The sequence below is a fragment of the Saccopteryx bilineata genome, chromosome 5, assembly GCF_036850765.1.
Source record: "Saccopteryx bilineata isolate mSacBil1 chromosome 5, mSacBil1_pri_phased_curated, whole genome shotgun sequence".
In the NCBI taxonomy this organism is placed as follows: Eukaryota; Metazoa; Chordata; class Mammalia; order Chiroptera; family Emballonuridae; genus Saccopteryx; species Saccopteryx bilineata.
Window position 1 is genome coordinate 139,149,271 of NC_089494.1, and position 15,351 is coordinate 139,164,621.

The 15,351-nt window shown below is 38.2% G+C and overlaps 1 protein-coding gene and 1 pseudogene across 1 annotated transcript in view; one reads left to right on the forward strand and one right to left on the reverse strand.

Annotated features, from left to right (window-relative positions):
- Positions 1-15,351, reverse strand: part of GPR158 (G protein-coupled receptor 158) — a 532,888-nt gene that overhangs the window by 322,962 nt on the left and 194,575 nt on the right. The window lies entirely within an intron of this gene.
- LOC136337988 (G2/mitotic-specific cyclin-B1-like) lies at positions 8,881-9,872 on the forward strand (annotated as a pseudogene).

The window sequence follows — 15,351 nt, forward strand, 5'->3', positions numbered from 1 at the left end:
TCAACACAACTGGTAGAAAAGTGTGGCATTTGTCAAACTACTGTATTTCCCCATGTATAAGACGCTCTCATGTATAATACATACCTTAATTTGGGGGCCTGAAATTTGAAAAAAAATGTATTACATAAAGTTATTGAACTCAAGTTTTATTCATCATAAAATTCATATAACTCCTCATCACTGTCAAAACTCCCATCCATTAGCTTGTCCTCATCTGTGTCTGATGACGAATCATTGTCTTCAACAATGAGAGCAAAAACAAGCGTGAAAAAGCAGGAAATGCAAGTAAAATAATCTACAACCCCTGTATAAGACGCACCCTGTTTGTAGACCCCAAATTTTTCAGAAAAGGGTGAGTCTTATACATGGGGAAATATGGTAATTTAAGAACTACAATTAAGTCAATAAAAAAAGAATATTTGAAATGCCATTAAATGTGTCATATCACATCATACAAAAAAGATGGCTTTCTTTTCCTTTCTTTCTCTATTCTGTGGCAAATCTGAAAGTAATATCTATCTAGTAGAGAAAAAGTATCTTTTTAAAAATAAAAATATACATTTATTATTATATTACTATATTTGTTATAATTTGGGCATTCATATATGACCAAACATGGAATGTTATTGTCATGATGTCCTTCCAATGAAGAGTAGATCGCTGCATTCCATTCTACTGGAATCTCCTGGTAGTTTAAAGAATGGTATTTTTCCAAAAGTTAAGTTAAAACTATAACCACTCAGATGTCAATTAGTCAAAATTGCAACAACTTACCATTGAGTCAACTTGGTTTCATCTATGAAGGAAATAAAGCTTCCTTAATGAATGATGCGAAAAAATAAAATTCAACCCTAACATCACAGACCATAAATTGTTTCCTAAGCATTCCCAGGTTCTAACTTTTAAACATTATCATATCAGATATATAATAGAATCGATGCCACAAGACTAAAAATCTTATATGGTATTCCTGTTATAACCTGGTATTCTTTGATTTTTGTCTATCTCTATTATACAGTTACTTATTAAACTTTCCAACGAGCAGAAAGAAATATTATTGAATTGCCTCCCCAAATTTGAGTTCCCTTACACTAAATTTCAGTATATGTGCCTTTGATTCTATGCTTTTTTAGCAACCACAAAAATTCTAGTTCAATCAATGTGACTTACTACTGTAGAGGACAATTATAAAAAGAGGGGAAGTGTTTGGAATATAAACGAGAAGTAAAACGTAGCTTATCTGGAAAAGAATGGTTTAAAAAGTTCAAGGGAATGAACACAGATTATATACAATCCAACATCTGTTAGAAAAGATGGGCTAAATAGTAAATGTAAGAGGCAACTGGCCTTTGAGGCTGCATTTTGGGAGAGATACTGTGGGACCCAAAGGTTGGATTAATAATTCCAAATAATAAAATCTGAAAGCCATTGAATATTTATAGAACAGGCTGGGTATGGGAATAAACTTCATTTTAGTATGCACATTATCTACAACAAAACAAAACAAATTGAAAGCATTTCAATCAAATACCAGGCAGAATGCTCGTAAAAGATTTTCACTGAGCTGGGGATAGTAAATGGAAAGTAATCATAGTATATATAGAATTATTACTAAATTAAGATATATAAAATGTTATCCCATTCATTCTTTAGTATATACTACATTAATTATTTTATTCCTGTGGACAAAAAGAACTATTAATAATAGCTTTTATTGAGTTACTGGATATATTGTCTTTGAAATCATTAAAGATTATATTATATTATCAATATATTCTTCAGGGTTTTCAAAGGTTAAGGAAATAGTCCATCAAAACAAACATTAGAGCCTGACCAGGCAGTGACGCAGTGGATAGAGTATCGAACTGGGATGCGGCAGTCCCAGATTCGAGACCCCGAGGTCGCCAGCTTGAGCGCGGGCTCATCTGGTTCGAGCAAAGCTCACCAGCTTGGACCAAAGGTCGCTGGCTCAAGCCAGGGATTACTCGGTCTGCTGAAGGCCCACAGTCAAGGCACATATGAGAAAGCAATCAATGAACAACTAAGGTGTCGCAACGAAAAACTGATGATCAATGCTCCTCATCTTTCTCAATTTCTGTCTGTCTGTCCCTATCTATCCCTCTCTCTGACTCTCTCTGTGTCTCTGTAAAAACAAAACAAAACAAACATTAGGTACCAAGTATTTGCATAGTGAAACATATTATTTAATAAGGTACTATTATTGACATTTTAAAATAATTTCCTGCTAAAATAAATAAAGTTTATCAGCAAGCCTCAGTCTTTCTGAATTTCTGTGAGACCTCTACTCCAGTCACAGTTCCAAACGTTGTCACAGGAGGATTTTAGGATTAAAAATTCTGAGGATTCCTTAGTATATAATGCTAAGTCCTGTCTGCATTTCTCTTCTTTGGTTATCAAGACAGGAATTAGGGCCTTCTTATTCAGGACCATTCCAAATGAATAAACTCTCAGACTCAATGCTCTAACTAAACTACAAGAACAAATTTTAAATGTGTTAGCATTAGCTATAGAACACATTGTTTCTACTGTCAGTTTTGAAATATTTGTCTTGAGTTTCAGAAAATGGCTTCCCTAGAAACCAAACTATTAGAAGATTAAATTTAACATAAAAGTCTACTAATAGATTTATTGCAATAACTTAACATATACAAACTTCTTTAAAAAGCAAAATTTTTAAAGATTCTGATCATCTTCCCAAATACAATAATGATAAAATTGTTTGGTATTCCCAGTCAAATCACTCTGAATGTCAATCTCTTCAGTCTTTTCTTTTGTTCTCTTCTAACTTTTTTGTAATATTGTCAACTTTTCAAGTTCCAGTTAAGCCTCATAATTAAAAACAAGGTACACAGGCAATTAACTATCCCATCAATAATAGCAGTGATAAAAGCCAGAGTGACAATTTGCATTAGGTGAGTGCTTCATTGCTCCTGCCTTCAATCTCAAAGAATCATAAATCCCCAGATCCCTTCAGAATGCAAGTCTAGCACAGATGGAAAGCGTTTCATTTCACTTGGGAACTGAGAAGGTGAAGTCATTCCAAAGTGGGAGAGACATTCATTCCAAAGCCAGTCCAGTGCGCATCATTTAATTCAATGGATCCCTTGTGAGGTACATCATTTGCTGATGCACTGCTAACAGCAGAAATGCTGCTTAGTGCAGCAAGACATTAGCCACTTGCGAGGCATTACGTTAGCAAATACTTAAGGCCGTGGAAAAACTAAAGAAGTCAATGAAGTCAGGTTGCCTGGGTGACTCTGAGTCAAGGCTTCAAGACGCAGGTTTTTAACACGTGCCCAGGTGCACAAGGTAAAATGGCCTTGCAGGTACTTTAGGTGGGTTTTCTTCATTCCATGCTTTTGAATGAATAAAACAAAAGTTAAATTTCAATCAGAGAATTATACCCTAATTCTCTCCCTTCTGCCCACCTCTTCTTCCCTTTTTGCCTTTTCCTCTGTTTGTGCCAGCTTATCTATGAAAATTCTAGAGAATAATGGAAGAAAAAAATCTAAAAATTAGCTCCATCCTCATGCCACACTTTCTCCTGCTTTCATTTCTCCATAGTGCTAACAACCACCTGCCATACTTTACTTACACTACTACCCACACATAGTGGGCATGCAACAAACTTGTTGATTCAACGAATCTGAAACAAATTAAATGCTGAAAGTGGCATTGTGGTATAGGAGAAAAATTAAGATTCTAAGTGTGTAAAAATAAAAAAGAATGGCAAGTTAACGCCATAATTAACTCCAGGAAAGACTGTGAACCCTGTGAAATTTATCTCTAGGGCTCTTCCTTCTTCCTTTTATCACCCACTACACCCTGTTCAGCCATACTTCTTCTCTGCCTACAAACTCTTAGTTCCCAGTACCCTCACAATGAGGATGATAATGATGATTAATATTTAATAAGTGCTCAGTCTGTCCCATGTACTGCACAAGACTTCTATGTATTCTATCTAATTATCACAACAACCTGTATGGTTAGAATTTTATATAGATAGCTCGGTTGGTCTGAGTATTGGCCCAAGACAGGGGTGGCCAGGTGGATCCCAGTTGGGGCACAGGCAGGAGTCTATCTCCCCTCCTGTCACTTAAAAAAATAAAATTAAAATAAAAACTTGCCTTGGGCAACTAAGTGCTAAACAATGAGCTATATATTTCCCTTATAGGGTCACAAAGCTTTCTGGTGTTTTAACAGTTTTGAAAAGCTAGAAAAAAAATCAATTTAACCCAGAGTTTCCTAACATATTTGACAAGATCTTTTAAAAAAATAAAGACCTATTACTACTCTTTAAAGGACAATTTAAGAAATGTTATCTTAACCCGATAGTATAGATCTACTACTGGGAATTTCAGACCACCAGGGAGACATTTTATTGCTAAGGGTTTTATAATGAGAAAATTATACCAGACTCCACCAGTTTTATCTACAAGCCCCTAGAGAGTATGAATTGTAATCTGCTGTCAAAAATCTGGAGAATACTTTAATCAAACTCTCATTTTTAGATGGGGACTATAGAACCAGAATGGTTAAGATATTTTCACACAAATTTAAGTTATAAAATACTTTAAGAAATTGGTTTGAAAATTAGAAAGCCAGTGTTTTACTTCTAGCTGTAACAATTAGTTGAAAAAAAAAATCAATCATGTTCCTTAGAATAATATCAAAATTAGCCAATTACAAGACTGAATCACAGTAGATTACAATTTTGATGCTTTTTGCACAGACTTCTTTTATTTAACATTTAAATTTTTTTAAGTTAGTCATAAAATTGCAAGCTCAAGACAAGAAACTTTTTTATCTTGAACCATTAAAAAGGTGTTGACGGGAGATTCCAAGATGGTGACGGAGTAGGCAGATGTTCCAATTGCCACCTCCCAAGACCAAACTGGAGTTATAACTACATTTAAGAACAATCATCCTGAAAAATCAACTATGGACTAAATGAAGAGGAGTCTATAACCAAGGAGTCACAGAAGCCACTTAGAGACTGATAGGAAGGGAGAAGACATGAAAAAGCCTGCCCCACTCCCAGGAATGAGCGGAGGATGACGGTTTGAAGGGACTCTCAGCTGTGGTTTTCCCTGAGAGGTGTGGGTCTTAAGCCCCAGACCAGGCACCCCAGCCTAGAACACCACAGCCTAAAAGAGGTGCCCAGGTAGCATTTGGTGGTGAAAAGAGACAAGATTTCTGTCTGCAAAAGAGATGGGAGATCTCGGAGATGCAGGCACCCTCTTAAAGGGCTAATACAGAAAGTTTCATTCACACCCACTTATCCTGGGCTCCAGCAGAGGGAGGGCTGAGAGGACTAGAGTTGCACAAGGAGAGTGTGAAATTAGTAGCCTTGAGGAGAGATGCAGGAGGGGACAGCCACTGGAACTTCTTTTTTGAATTATTCTCCAATACTACAATTGCCATCTTCCTTGGGTGGAAAGTCCCCTCCATGTGGCATCAGCCTGGTCCCGGGAAAGCAACTGGTCCACCCTCAAAAAACTCTCTCACCCCACCCTAGGGAGAGTGTGCCATGCTGAGAAGTAAGCAGCCTTGGCCAGAAAGCAGAGGTTGTGGCAGTGACTCAGTTATCTTGCATTGAGGTTGCATTGAGCTTTTCCCCCACTTTCCGGAGAATATGACTGGTGCTTCCATCTCACAGAAAACTCAGTAGAAGTCTCCAGACTATGGGCAGAGCAAAGCTCTAGGTTTCAGGGGCCACTCCTACCAGACTCTTAGTAGCCACACCCTACTGAGATTTGTGAAAAATTCAGGACAGACTGACACCTGGGGCCCAGGGAAGGAGCCTCACCCACCACCTGTCCTAATCCCTGAATTGCTCTAGCCTCTAGACTGTACCAACAGTTTTCTCAAAGGACAGGCCCAATGAGCAGCCAGAAGACAGAAGCAGCAGGAAGTGAATCTTAAGGAAACCTGGGCCTTTTGCTGACGTACACCTAGTCCTGGTGCTGATGAAAGCCCGCCTCTGTGTGCAGTATGGTCCTTCCCATATGCACCTAAACCTAGGGGAAGCAGCCACAAACTCAGGTTTGTTTATAGTTCCAAAAAGATTGCTGAGGGCCAGTCACAAGAATTCATCAGGTGCCAAACCAGTTGAAGCGAGTTCTGCTCTCTGTGAGCACAGCAGCTCACACACAGTGGACAAGGTAGAGCTTCATTGTCAGCTGACCCAAGTCCTGGATATCCTGCCCCACTAGGCTAAATTCCACAGGGGGAAGGGAAAGAGGCTGAGAGTACAGACATTTAAGTGTAAATTCCTTGAAGTATATTGTTTGGCCCAGTCAAGGGGCCTAGCCACCATCTGGGTGGAGGGATACCATCAGCCCCAGGAGAAGGCTCACTCAATCTTCCTCCCTGAACCAGGGCACCCCAGCTGGAAGAGCTTCTGCAGAGGGGACTGTCAGCACCACCCAACCTAACCCTGCTGCTCATCTCGCTGGGGAAAAATTAAATTGGAGTATCCTGCAGTGGCTGAGGGGCCACTTTTCCTGTACTGAGCTCCTGACCAAGCAACAGCCAAAGCAGGGGAGTTCCCATAACATTGTCATTCAACCTCAGCTCTTCAACCCACTAAGCTCACAACTTGTGGAGGGGATGGTGGGGTGAGGCCAGTCTGAGCCCACACTATAGTCTTTCTACAGAAGACTCCATAGACAGAGCAGGCAGCTGTAAGAGGAGGTGGAGCAGCTGAAAAGTGGAGGCAAATCTTGAAAAACTTGGGCCTTTTTATGTAGCTGCTGTTAATATGCATAAACTAAAACCTCCTTATGGTAAAGTTTCAAGGGTCTAAAGCACTGTCTTACTTTGGGGTCACTCACCTACACTTAGAACCAGTGGGGGAAATGATAGCCAAAGGTATGGAAGCATTCCCTATTAAAAGGGTTCTTTGTGACAAGTCCATGATGACCTACCATCCCCATCTCCTCGCCAAATTACCCCAAATAATACAAGATAAATAAATTTAAGTTAAAGCAGTGTAATTTTTGTGTTTACATAATTGCAAGAGAAATTCTTGAATAACATTCCAAAGAATTTCCCTTCCTTAATTTCTTCTCTCTATATATATGTATATTGGGTCTAAAACTATTAGAGGTCTTTATGTTTATTCAAAAATACTGTATATTACTTTTTACTTGAAACCCTTAAGTATAAATGTTTATTAGTCATTAAAATTCTCTAGAAATATGAATCCCACTCGGTCTATCTGGAGATACTCTCCTGTTACGATGCTCAGCGCCCTGACAGAAACATGCAACCCAGTGCTCTCCAGTTTCACACCAATGGAAACACTTGCTTTAAGCTGTGTATCTGACTTAAAGAGCAGGAGAGTATCTATTGTCTACAGATTATCTACTGTAACTTTTTTATTTTACAGTGAAGGAAACTTGTGTCTCCAGAGGTTAAGTATTCTGACCTGGTCCAAACAATTAGCAGCATGCCAGGACTAGGAAAAGGTTTACACATACTGTCCAAGGCCTTCCTATCGCACCAGGTAAACTCTCAAAAAATCCACCCACGTACAAGACAGATACCACTGTGTAAACTACACATGTATATTTATAATTCTCTTCCAAATTAGTTATATCAAAAAAAATTAGATAAAATTCACTTACCTCCACCTGAGACCTTGAAAACATTACTTATACTTTTTACGCATGTTAGCTAATCAGAATGAAAAATCCTGCTAGTGTGACATTAGTTTTAGAATTTTTATTTTAATTTATTCCCAAAATGCTGATTCATCCCAGGAATAATATCCAAATGAAATTTAAATATTAAAAATTATTGTGTAGATGCAAACAGCAAGAATTTTGTGACTTACATCTTTATAATTGTTTAGGCCATATTTACATACTAAGTACCCCATAATAGTTTGCCAATTTATAAACCAATAGCTGTCTTCCTAATGAGTACAGCAATTGCCAAAACTACTATTACAACTAGAAAAGTCAGTCCACATGATTTCAGATGCCATTTTAACAAGTGAACAGCTCAGCTGTTCAACACCATGGTAGTGTGAGGACCAGAATCACAGATGGTCCAAGTAGCTTCTCTTTCTTCCATGTTTACAGTCTGTAAGTACCTGAATAAGATTCAATATTGGGGGGGGGGGGTTCTAACCTTAGCTGTTCTTCTGAGTCATAAAAAGCACTTCTGTGTTTGTTTCCCTTGAATTCATGTGTTAGAATCCTAGGGTGATAGAATCAGGAGGTGGGGCCTTGGGAAGTACTTAGATCCTGAGGGTGGAGCCCTCATAAATGGGATAGAGCTCTTATAAAGGAGACTGCACAGAGATCCCGTGGTCCTTTCTCCATGTGAGGACACAGCAGGAATCTGCTGGCTATGAACCAGAAAGAGGGGTCTCGTTAAAACATGACCAGGCTGGCACCTTGATTGTTGACTTCCCAGCCTCCAGAACAATGAGAAATAAATTTCTGCTGTGTTTAATGTACCTACTCTGTGGCATTTTTGTTACCGCACCCCAGTGGACTATGACAACAAACACAAAGTACTGTATACATATAATGCTAAATGTTCATTAGTAAGGATTATAGAAGTAGAAAAGTGAGAATCCTTGTTAGACTACATGTAGAAGGTAAGAAATACCTTGTGGCTCAGCTATAACATGAAAGAATTGGCTTATACATGCCTGAGGACACCTGCACTGTGTGTACATACAGCCATACTTTATCATGCTCACTGTGCTTAAGAAATGTGTCTACAAGGTGCGCTGCAGAGAAACAGCTGTTGATCCGCTTTGGATTCAGGTCCTTGGCTGGATGGGGGGGCTCCTATTTTCTGCTTCTGCCCATGGAGCTGCTGCCTAGGGATGAGGAAGCCATGGTGCTCTGGGTAACCAAGAACATGAAAATAAATGCAGAAAATAAGGCAAAGATCAGTATGGCAAGTGCAAAGCACATGCTTATGGCCACTGCTGCGCCTACAAACCTGAGCTGAGGCTAAGAACAGTTCTTGGAGACATCAGTAAAATCAGTAAACAGCCACAGGCCATACTGCCTCAGAAAAAAGAAGTAAAAATTTTAGCTGCTGAAAAGTTATTGCTAAAGAACTATTATAGCCTCTAGAAAAGGCACTTATGCTTGTGCTTAAGCTTGTGCTAGGGTTGATGCCAGAGCCAGAACCAGAGCCTGTTTGTGAACAAAAACCTTCTCCTGAGCCTATCTGGGTTACGACTCCCTCTCCAAGCCCAGTGGAAATGTCTGGCTGTGCCTTTGCAGAATATCTGTGTCAGGCTTTCTCTGATGCAATTCTTGCAGTAAACGACGTAGATGCAGAAGATGGAGCTGACCCAAACCATGGTAGTGAATATATAAAAAATATCTATGCTTCTCTGAGACAACCTGAGGAAGAGCACGTAGTCAGACCAAAATACCTAGTGGGTCACGAAGTCATTGGAAAAAGGAGAGCCATCCTACCTGATTGGCTGATTCAGGTTCAAATAGAATTCAGGTTTCTGCAGAAGACTATGTACACAAGTGTTTCCGTTATTGATTGGTCTGTGCAGAATAATTCTGTGCCCAAGAAGATGCTGCAGCTGGTGGGGGTCACTGTTATATTTACTGTGAGAAAATATGCAGAAATATACCATCCAGAAGTCAGTGAGTGACTTTGCCTTGGTCACTGACAACTCTTACATTAAGCTTCAAGTCAGATAGCTGGAAATGAAGATTCTAAGAGCTTTAAGTTTTGGTCTGGGTTACCCACTATCCCTGCCTTTCCTTCAGAAAGCATCTCAGATTGGAGAGGTTGACATTTACAAAATGTACCCAATGAGTGATAGAATATTACAAAGACAGATTTACAACACATAGAAAAAATTTAGATATTCCCAACTACAAAGCTCTAGGCCCTGATGGTTTTACTGAAGAATTCCACCAAACCTTTAAAAACCAGAGCATCCCAATGCTACATAAATTATTCCAGACATAAAAAATAAATAAAATTTTCTAAATTATTTGTGTAAAGCAAATATAACATTAAAATCTACATCTGTAAATACAGTAGAAAAGAAACCTATACATCAATATTACTTGTTATCATTACAAGGACAAAATATTAACAAACTAAATCCAATCATTCAAATCTACATTAAAATATGTATACAGCATGGTCAAGTGATATTTATTGCAGTAACTCATTAATAGATTAGGGAGTCCATTAATGAAATACAACATAATAAAAAATATCTGAGAAAAGTGATAGTATTAGTATCGGTTACAAAACATACAAACAAAAACCCTTTGGCAAAATTAACATCTATTTCAAATTAAAAAGGAATTAAGAAAACAAGAATTTCTATGTACTTTTTAACCTAAAATACATACACCTTAGTCGGAACCATAAGATATTTCTCTTTAGATTGGGAAAAAGATAAAGATATCCACTTTCTCCTCCACTATCTAACACTGTATTGGGGCAACAGTAAATGCAATTAGAAAGGAAAAATCTATTAGATTGGTGGTTCTTAGAGTGTGGTCTGTAAACCTTAGGTGGTTCCCAAGATTCTTTCAAGGGGTTCAAAATGTCAAAACTTTCCCCACAATAATTCTAATACTTGCTTTTTCTACAGCATTGATCCTTGCACTATGGTGCAGAAGCAGGGGGTTTAAATTCTGGCATCTTAGTATAGAGCAAGGCAATGGCATCAAATTTACCAGTATTTACTGTATACTTCACTGTCAGGCACAAAAGAAAAATAAAATTCCAATTTTATTTAATAATGCCCTAAATCAAGCAGTAAAAATTATTATTAAAGCTCAACCCTTGAGTCCAGTTCTTTTTATTATTCATTGAGATGAAAGGGGAAGTATGCATAAAGGACTTATGCTGCACACCACATTATAATGTTCATCTTAAGGAAAATACCTTGCATAATTCTTTCAGCTATGAGCTGAATTAGCACTTATTTTATGGAACACCATTTTCCTTAAAAGAAAAACTGACAGATAGATTATAGTTACTCAGATTGGATATCTGGCAAACATTTTCTAGAAAACGCACAAAGCCAACAGGAAGAAAAACAACTGGCAAGATTTGCTACCGATAACAAAGTTCAAGTTCTAGAAATCTTATATCTACTACCATAAGCTTGACTGCTTTCCAATAATTAAAGTCTTTGCTAATAAGATCACTAGGAATTTTAACAAATGTGATTTTTAAGTATTTTCTAATGGAATGTGTTAATATCCAGAATATTTGCACAACTCAGTGAAACAATATTTCCAATATATATGTAACAAACTTATTCATGGGTAAAAAAACCCACACCAACTGGAAGATACAGTAATAGGCTTTAATGTAACATAGTACAAAAATTATATATATATATATATATATATATATATATATATATATATATAGACAAACTTTCCAGTTAAAGAGTAGATATACCTAGATAACTTAGGAAAGTAGTATGGTCAACACAGAGAAAAAAATATTTTATGTCAAGTTTTTTTTTAATTTTTAATTGATTTTTAGAGAAAGAGGAAGTGGGAGAGGGAGAAAGAAGAGAGAGAAATATCAATTTGTTGTTCCACTTAGTTATGCATTCATTGGGTGATTCTTGTATGTGCCCTGAACAGGGATGGAACCCTCAACCTTGGCGTGTCCCGATAATGCTCTAACCCAGTGGTCCCCAACCCCCGGGCCACAGACCGGTATCGGTCTGTGGGCCATTTCGTACCGATCCGCAGAGAAAGAATAAATAACTTACATTATTTCCATTTCATTTATATTTAAGTCTGAATGATATTTTATTTTTAAAAAATGACCAGATTCCCTCTGTTACATCTGTCTAAGACTCACTCTTGACGTTTGTCTTGGTCACGTGATACATTTATCCATCCCACTCTAAAGGCCAGTCCGTGAAAATATTTTCTGTCATTAAACTGTCTGTGGCCCCAAAAAAGTTGGGGACCACTGCTCTAACCAACTGAGCTACCCAGCCAGGGCATATGTCAACAAGTTTTGTTAACAAAATAAATCTGTTTCTAGCTTTGAAGAAAAGGCATGTACTTTAGTTTGAAAAGAATTAGTATAGGAGGAATATCAATAAAGAGTAAGTTTCAACTTGACTAAACTGAAATCCTAACAGCTTACCCCTGCCAAGCACTAGCCATGTGCCACGCTCTGCCCAAGTGTCACATGTGAGTTAACCATGTTAGCCCTCACAACAACCTTATGAGGCAAATTCTATTATGACTCCCATTTTACAAATGCGAAAACTGGGGCACAGAGAGGTTAGGTAGCATGTTTGAGGTCATACAGATGCTAACAGTAGTAGATGAACTTGGTCCTTTTCTCCTAGAGCCAGCAATCTGAAACACTGTTCAGCAAAAGGTGAAACATCTTACCCCTTCAGTTTTCCCAGATGGCTATGCCAGTTTTGTATAAAAAGAAATATTTCTCTCACTTAACCCTTCCTGTAATCTTGAGTATAGGTATCCATGAGGATAATACTATAAGATGGTCTCCAGTATTATTATAGTTACAGACACTGAGACATAGAGGAAAAGGACACTTGCTAAGGTAAATAACTTAAGTAAATTGTGAATTTAAATTTCTAAGCTGGATATTTTCAAATCTAAGCTCTCTCTGACTACAGTGACTTTAAAAAAAATGTTTTTGCCACATTCTTTCTCTTCATGAAAACTCGTAAGTCCACTATAAGGAATAAATACAAAGCTGCTTAGAAAGTGCCAACAGCATTTACAGTTGAATTAAGTAACACATTATCACCTCTTTGTGTACAGGCACCCCACATACAGGTGGAGCTCAAGCTTCCTGCCAGGAGGGGAGAGAATTACAATATGGACTCCACTGACTCTGTAATTGGTTAAAGTCCCTAAGCCCTTTACATACATGCTGCTCACTTATTCCTGTATTTGTAGCAAATAATATAAAGACCCAAAGACAGTTTTTCTTCTTAGATTTTTCTTTTTAACTCTAATCCATCTTTCTAGGTTAATAAACAAAATTAAACATACTGACTTAATCTAAGATTTCTCAGAGCCTTTAATAAGTTGAGAAGCATTTTGACTCACAAAGAAAGAATTAGTTACAAATTTTTTCAGCCAAGAAAGAAAATTTTCATATAATAAGTATTAACATTTTGAGGTAATATTACTTCAAAGATGCTATCAAAATCTTTTGAGAAGCTGATTTAGTCATTTTAATGTATTTATTTTCTTCCCAGCTCTGTCTATAAATCTAATTTCTCCATTTTGACATGAGGCTATTATGAAAGGCTTTGTTAATGTTATGTATCAGTGATTATTACATTTTGTTTATCTACCAGACTAGGAACTGAGTCAAAGAAATAAATTATAGTAGTCTATATAATTTTTTTCCAAACTTATTTTGGTATAATACATATTTGTTTCCTCTTGAAGTTACACACAGATAGTTTTTAAAATCCATGCCCGACTTCTGTTCTCCATAACATCATGTGCCCAGTGGCGACCATAATAGCCAGCTGAGCTATAGATATCATCACAGGAAGTCCTATTGACAGCCTGAGAACAACATCCTATGTGGGGGGGGGCATTTTTATATGGCTAGCAGCTAAGAATTGTTTTAACACATTTAAGGGTTGTTTAAAAAATAAAAGAATATGTGATAGAGACCATATGTGGTTCAAAGATCCCAAAAGATTTACTATCTGAAGACTTGAGAAAAAAGTTTGTCAACCTCTGTCCAAGAGTATGATGTATTCTAAACCCCACTTAGCAAAGCCTAAGACCAAGCTCCCAACAAGACCCACAGGAGAGACAAAGTTTTGAGGCTGATTACAGCCAAGTTAGAATGGCTAAGGAAGTACTATGGGTTTTCCAATGGATCACTACTCAGCAATATCAAAGGACAAGTTACTGATTGATATGATAAACAGACCAATCTCACAGACAGTACACTGAACAGAAGGCTTAGATACAAAAGAATATGTAATATATCATTCCATTAATATAAACTTCTAGAAAAAATAAATCTGTTGTGATAAAATCAGATCAGTAATTGCCTGGCACAGGGGGTGGGGAGAAATCGATGGCAAAAAAATACTAGAAAATTTTTCCTGAAAGACAAAATTCTATATATTTTAGCATGTGTGGTGGTTACACAGGTGTGTACTATTGTTGAAAGTAGATGATCTTAGCCTGACCAGGTGGTGGCACAGCAGATAGAGCATCAGACTGGAATGCAGAGGATCCAGGTTTGAAACCCCAAGGTCACCAGCTTGAGCACAAGCTCTTCCAGCTTGAGCATAGGCACACCAGCTTGAGCATGGGATCATAGACATGATATCATAATCACTGGCTTGAGCCCAAAGGTTGCTAGCTTGAAGCCCAAGGTCGCTGACTTGAAGTCCAAGGTCACTGGCTTAAACCCAAGGCCTCTAGCTTAAGCAAAGGTCACTCACTCTGCTGTAGCCTCCCGGTCAAAGCACATAAGAGAAAGCAATCAATGAACAACTAAGGAGCCGTAACGAAGAATTGATGCTTCTCATCTCTCTCCTTTCCTGTCTGTCTGTCCCTATCTGTCCATCTCTCTGTCACTGTCATAAAAAAGTAGAAAAAGAAAGTAGATGATCTTAAAAGATATTTTATAATCTCTTATTTATAAACATAAATTATATTTCAAAAATGTTGATTTTGGCCCTGGCCGGTTGGCTCAGCGGTAGAGCGTCGGCCTGGCGTGAGGGGGGACCCGGGTTCGATTCCCGGCCAGGGCACATAGGAGAAGCGCCCATTTGCTTCTCCACCCTCCCCCCCTCCTTCCTCTCTGTCTCTCTCTTCCCCTCCTGCAGCCAAGGCTCCATTGGAGCAAAGATGGCCCGGGCGCTGGGGATGGCTCCTTGGCCTCTGCCCCAGCCGCTAGAGTGGCTCTGGTCGTGGCAGGGCGACGCCCCGGAGGGGCAGAGCATCGCCCCCTGGTGGGCAGAGCGTCGCCCCTGGTGTGCGTGCCGGGTGGATCCCGGTCGGGCGCATGCGGAGTCTGTCTGACTGTCTCTCCCCGTTTCCAGCTTCAGAAAAATACAAAAAAAAAAAAAAAATGTTGATTTAAAAAATCTTTTTCGACTCTCATCTAAAAAGTCAATGCCAAAGGTATCAATTTATAATACACAATACTGTATTCAATTACTTTCTGAAAATCAAGCAACATTTTCCCCCTTCAGTCTATCAATGTCTTTCCAATTTTTCACAAATCCCTCAAAATCCCAACACATAAGATTTGAGTTATCTAGAACAAGAAGTAATTCAAAGCAATAATAATAATAATATCCACTTATTAAGTTTT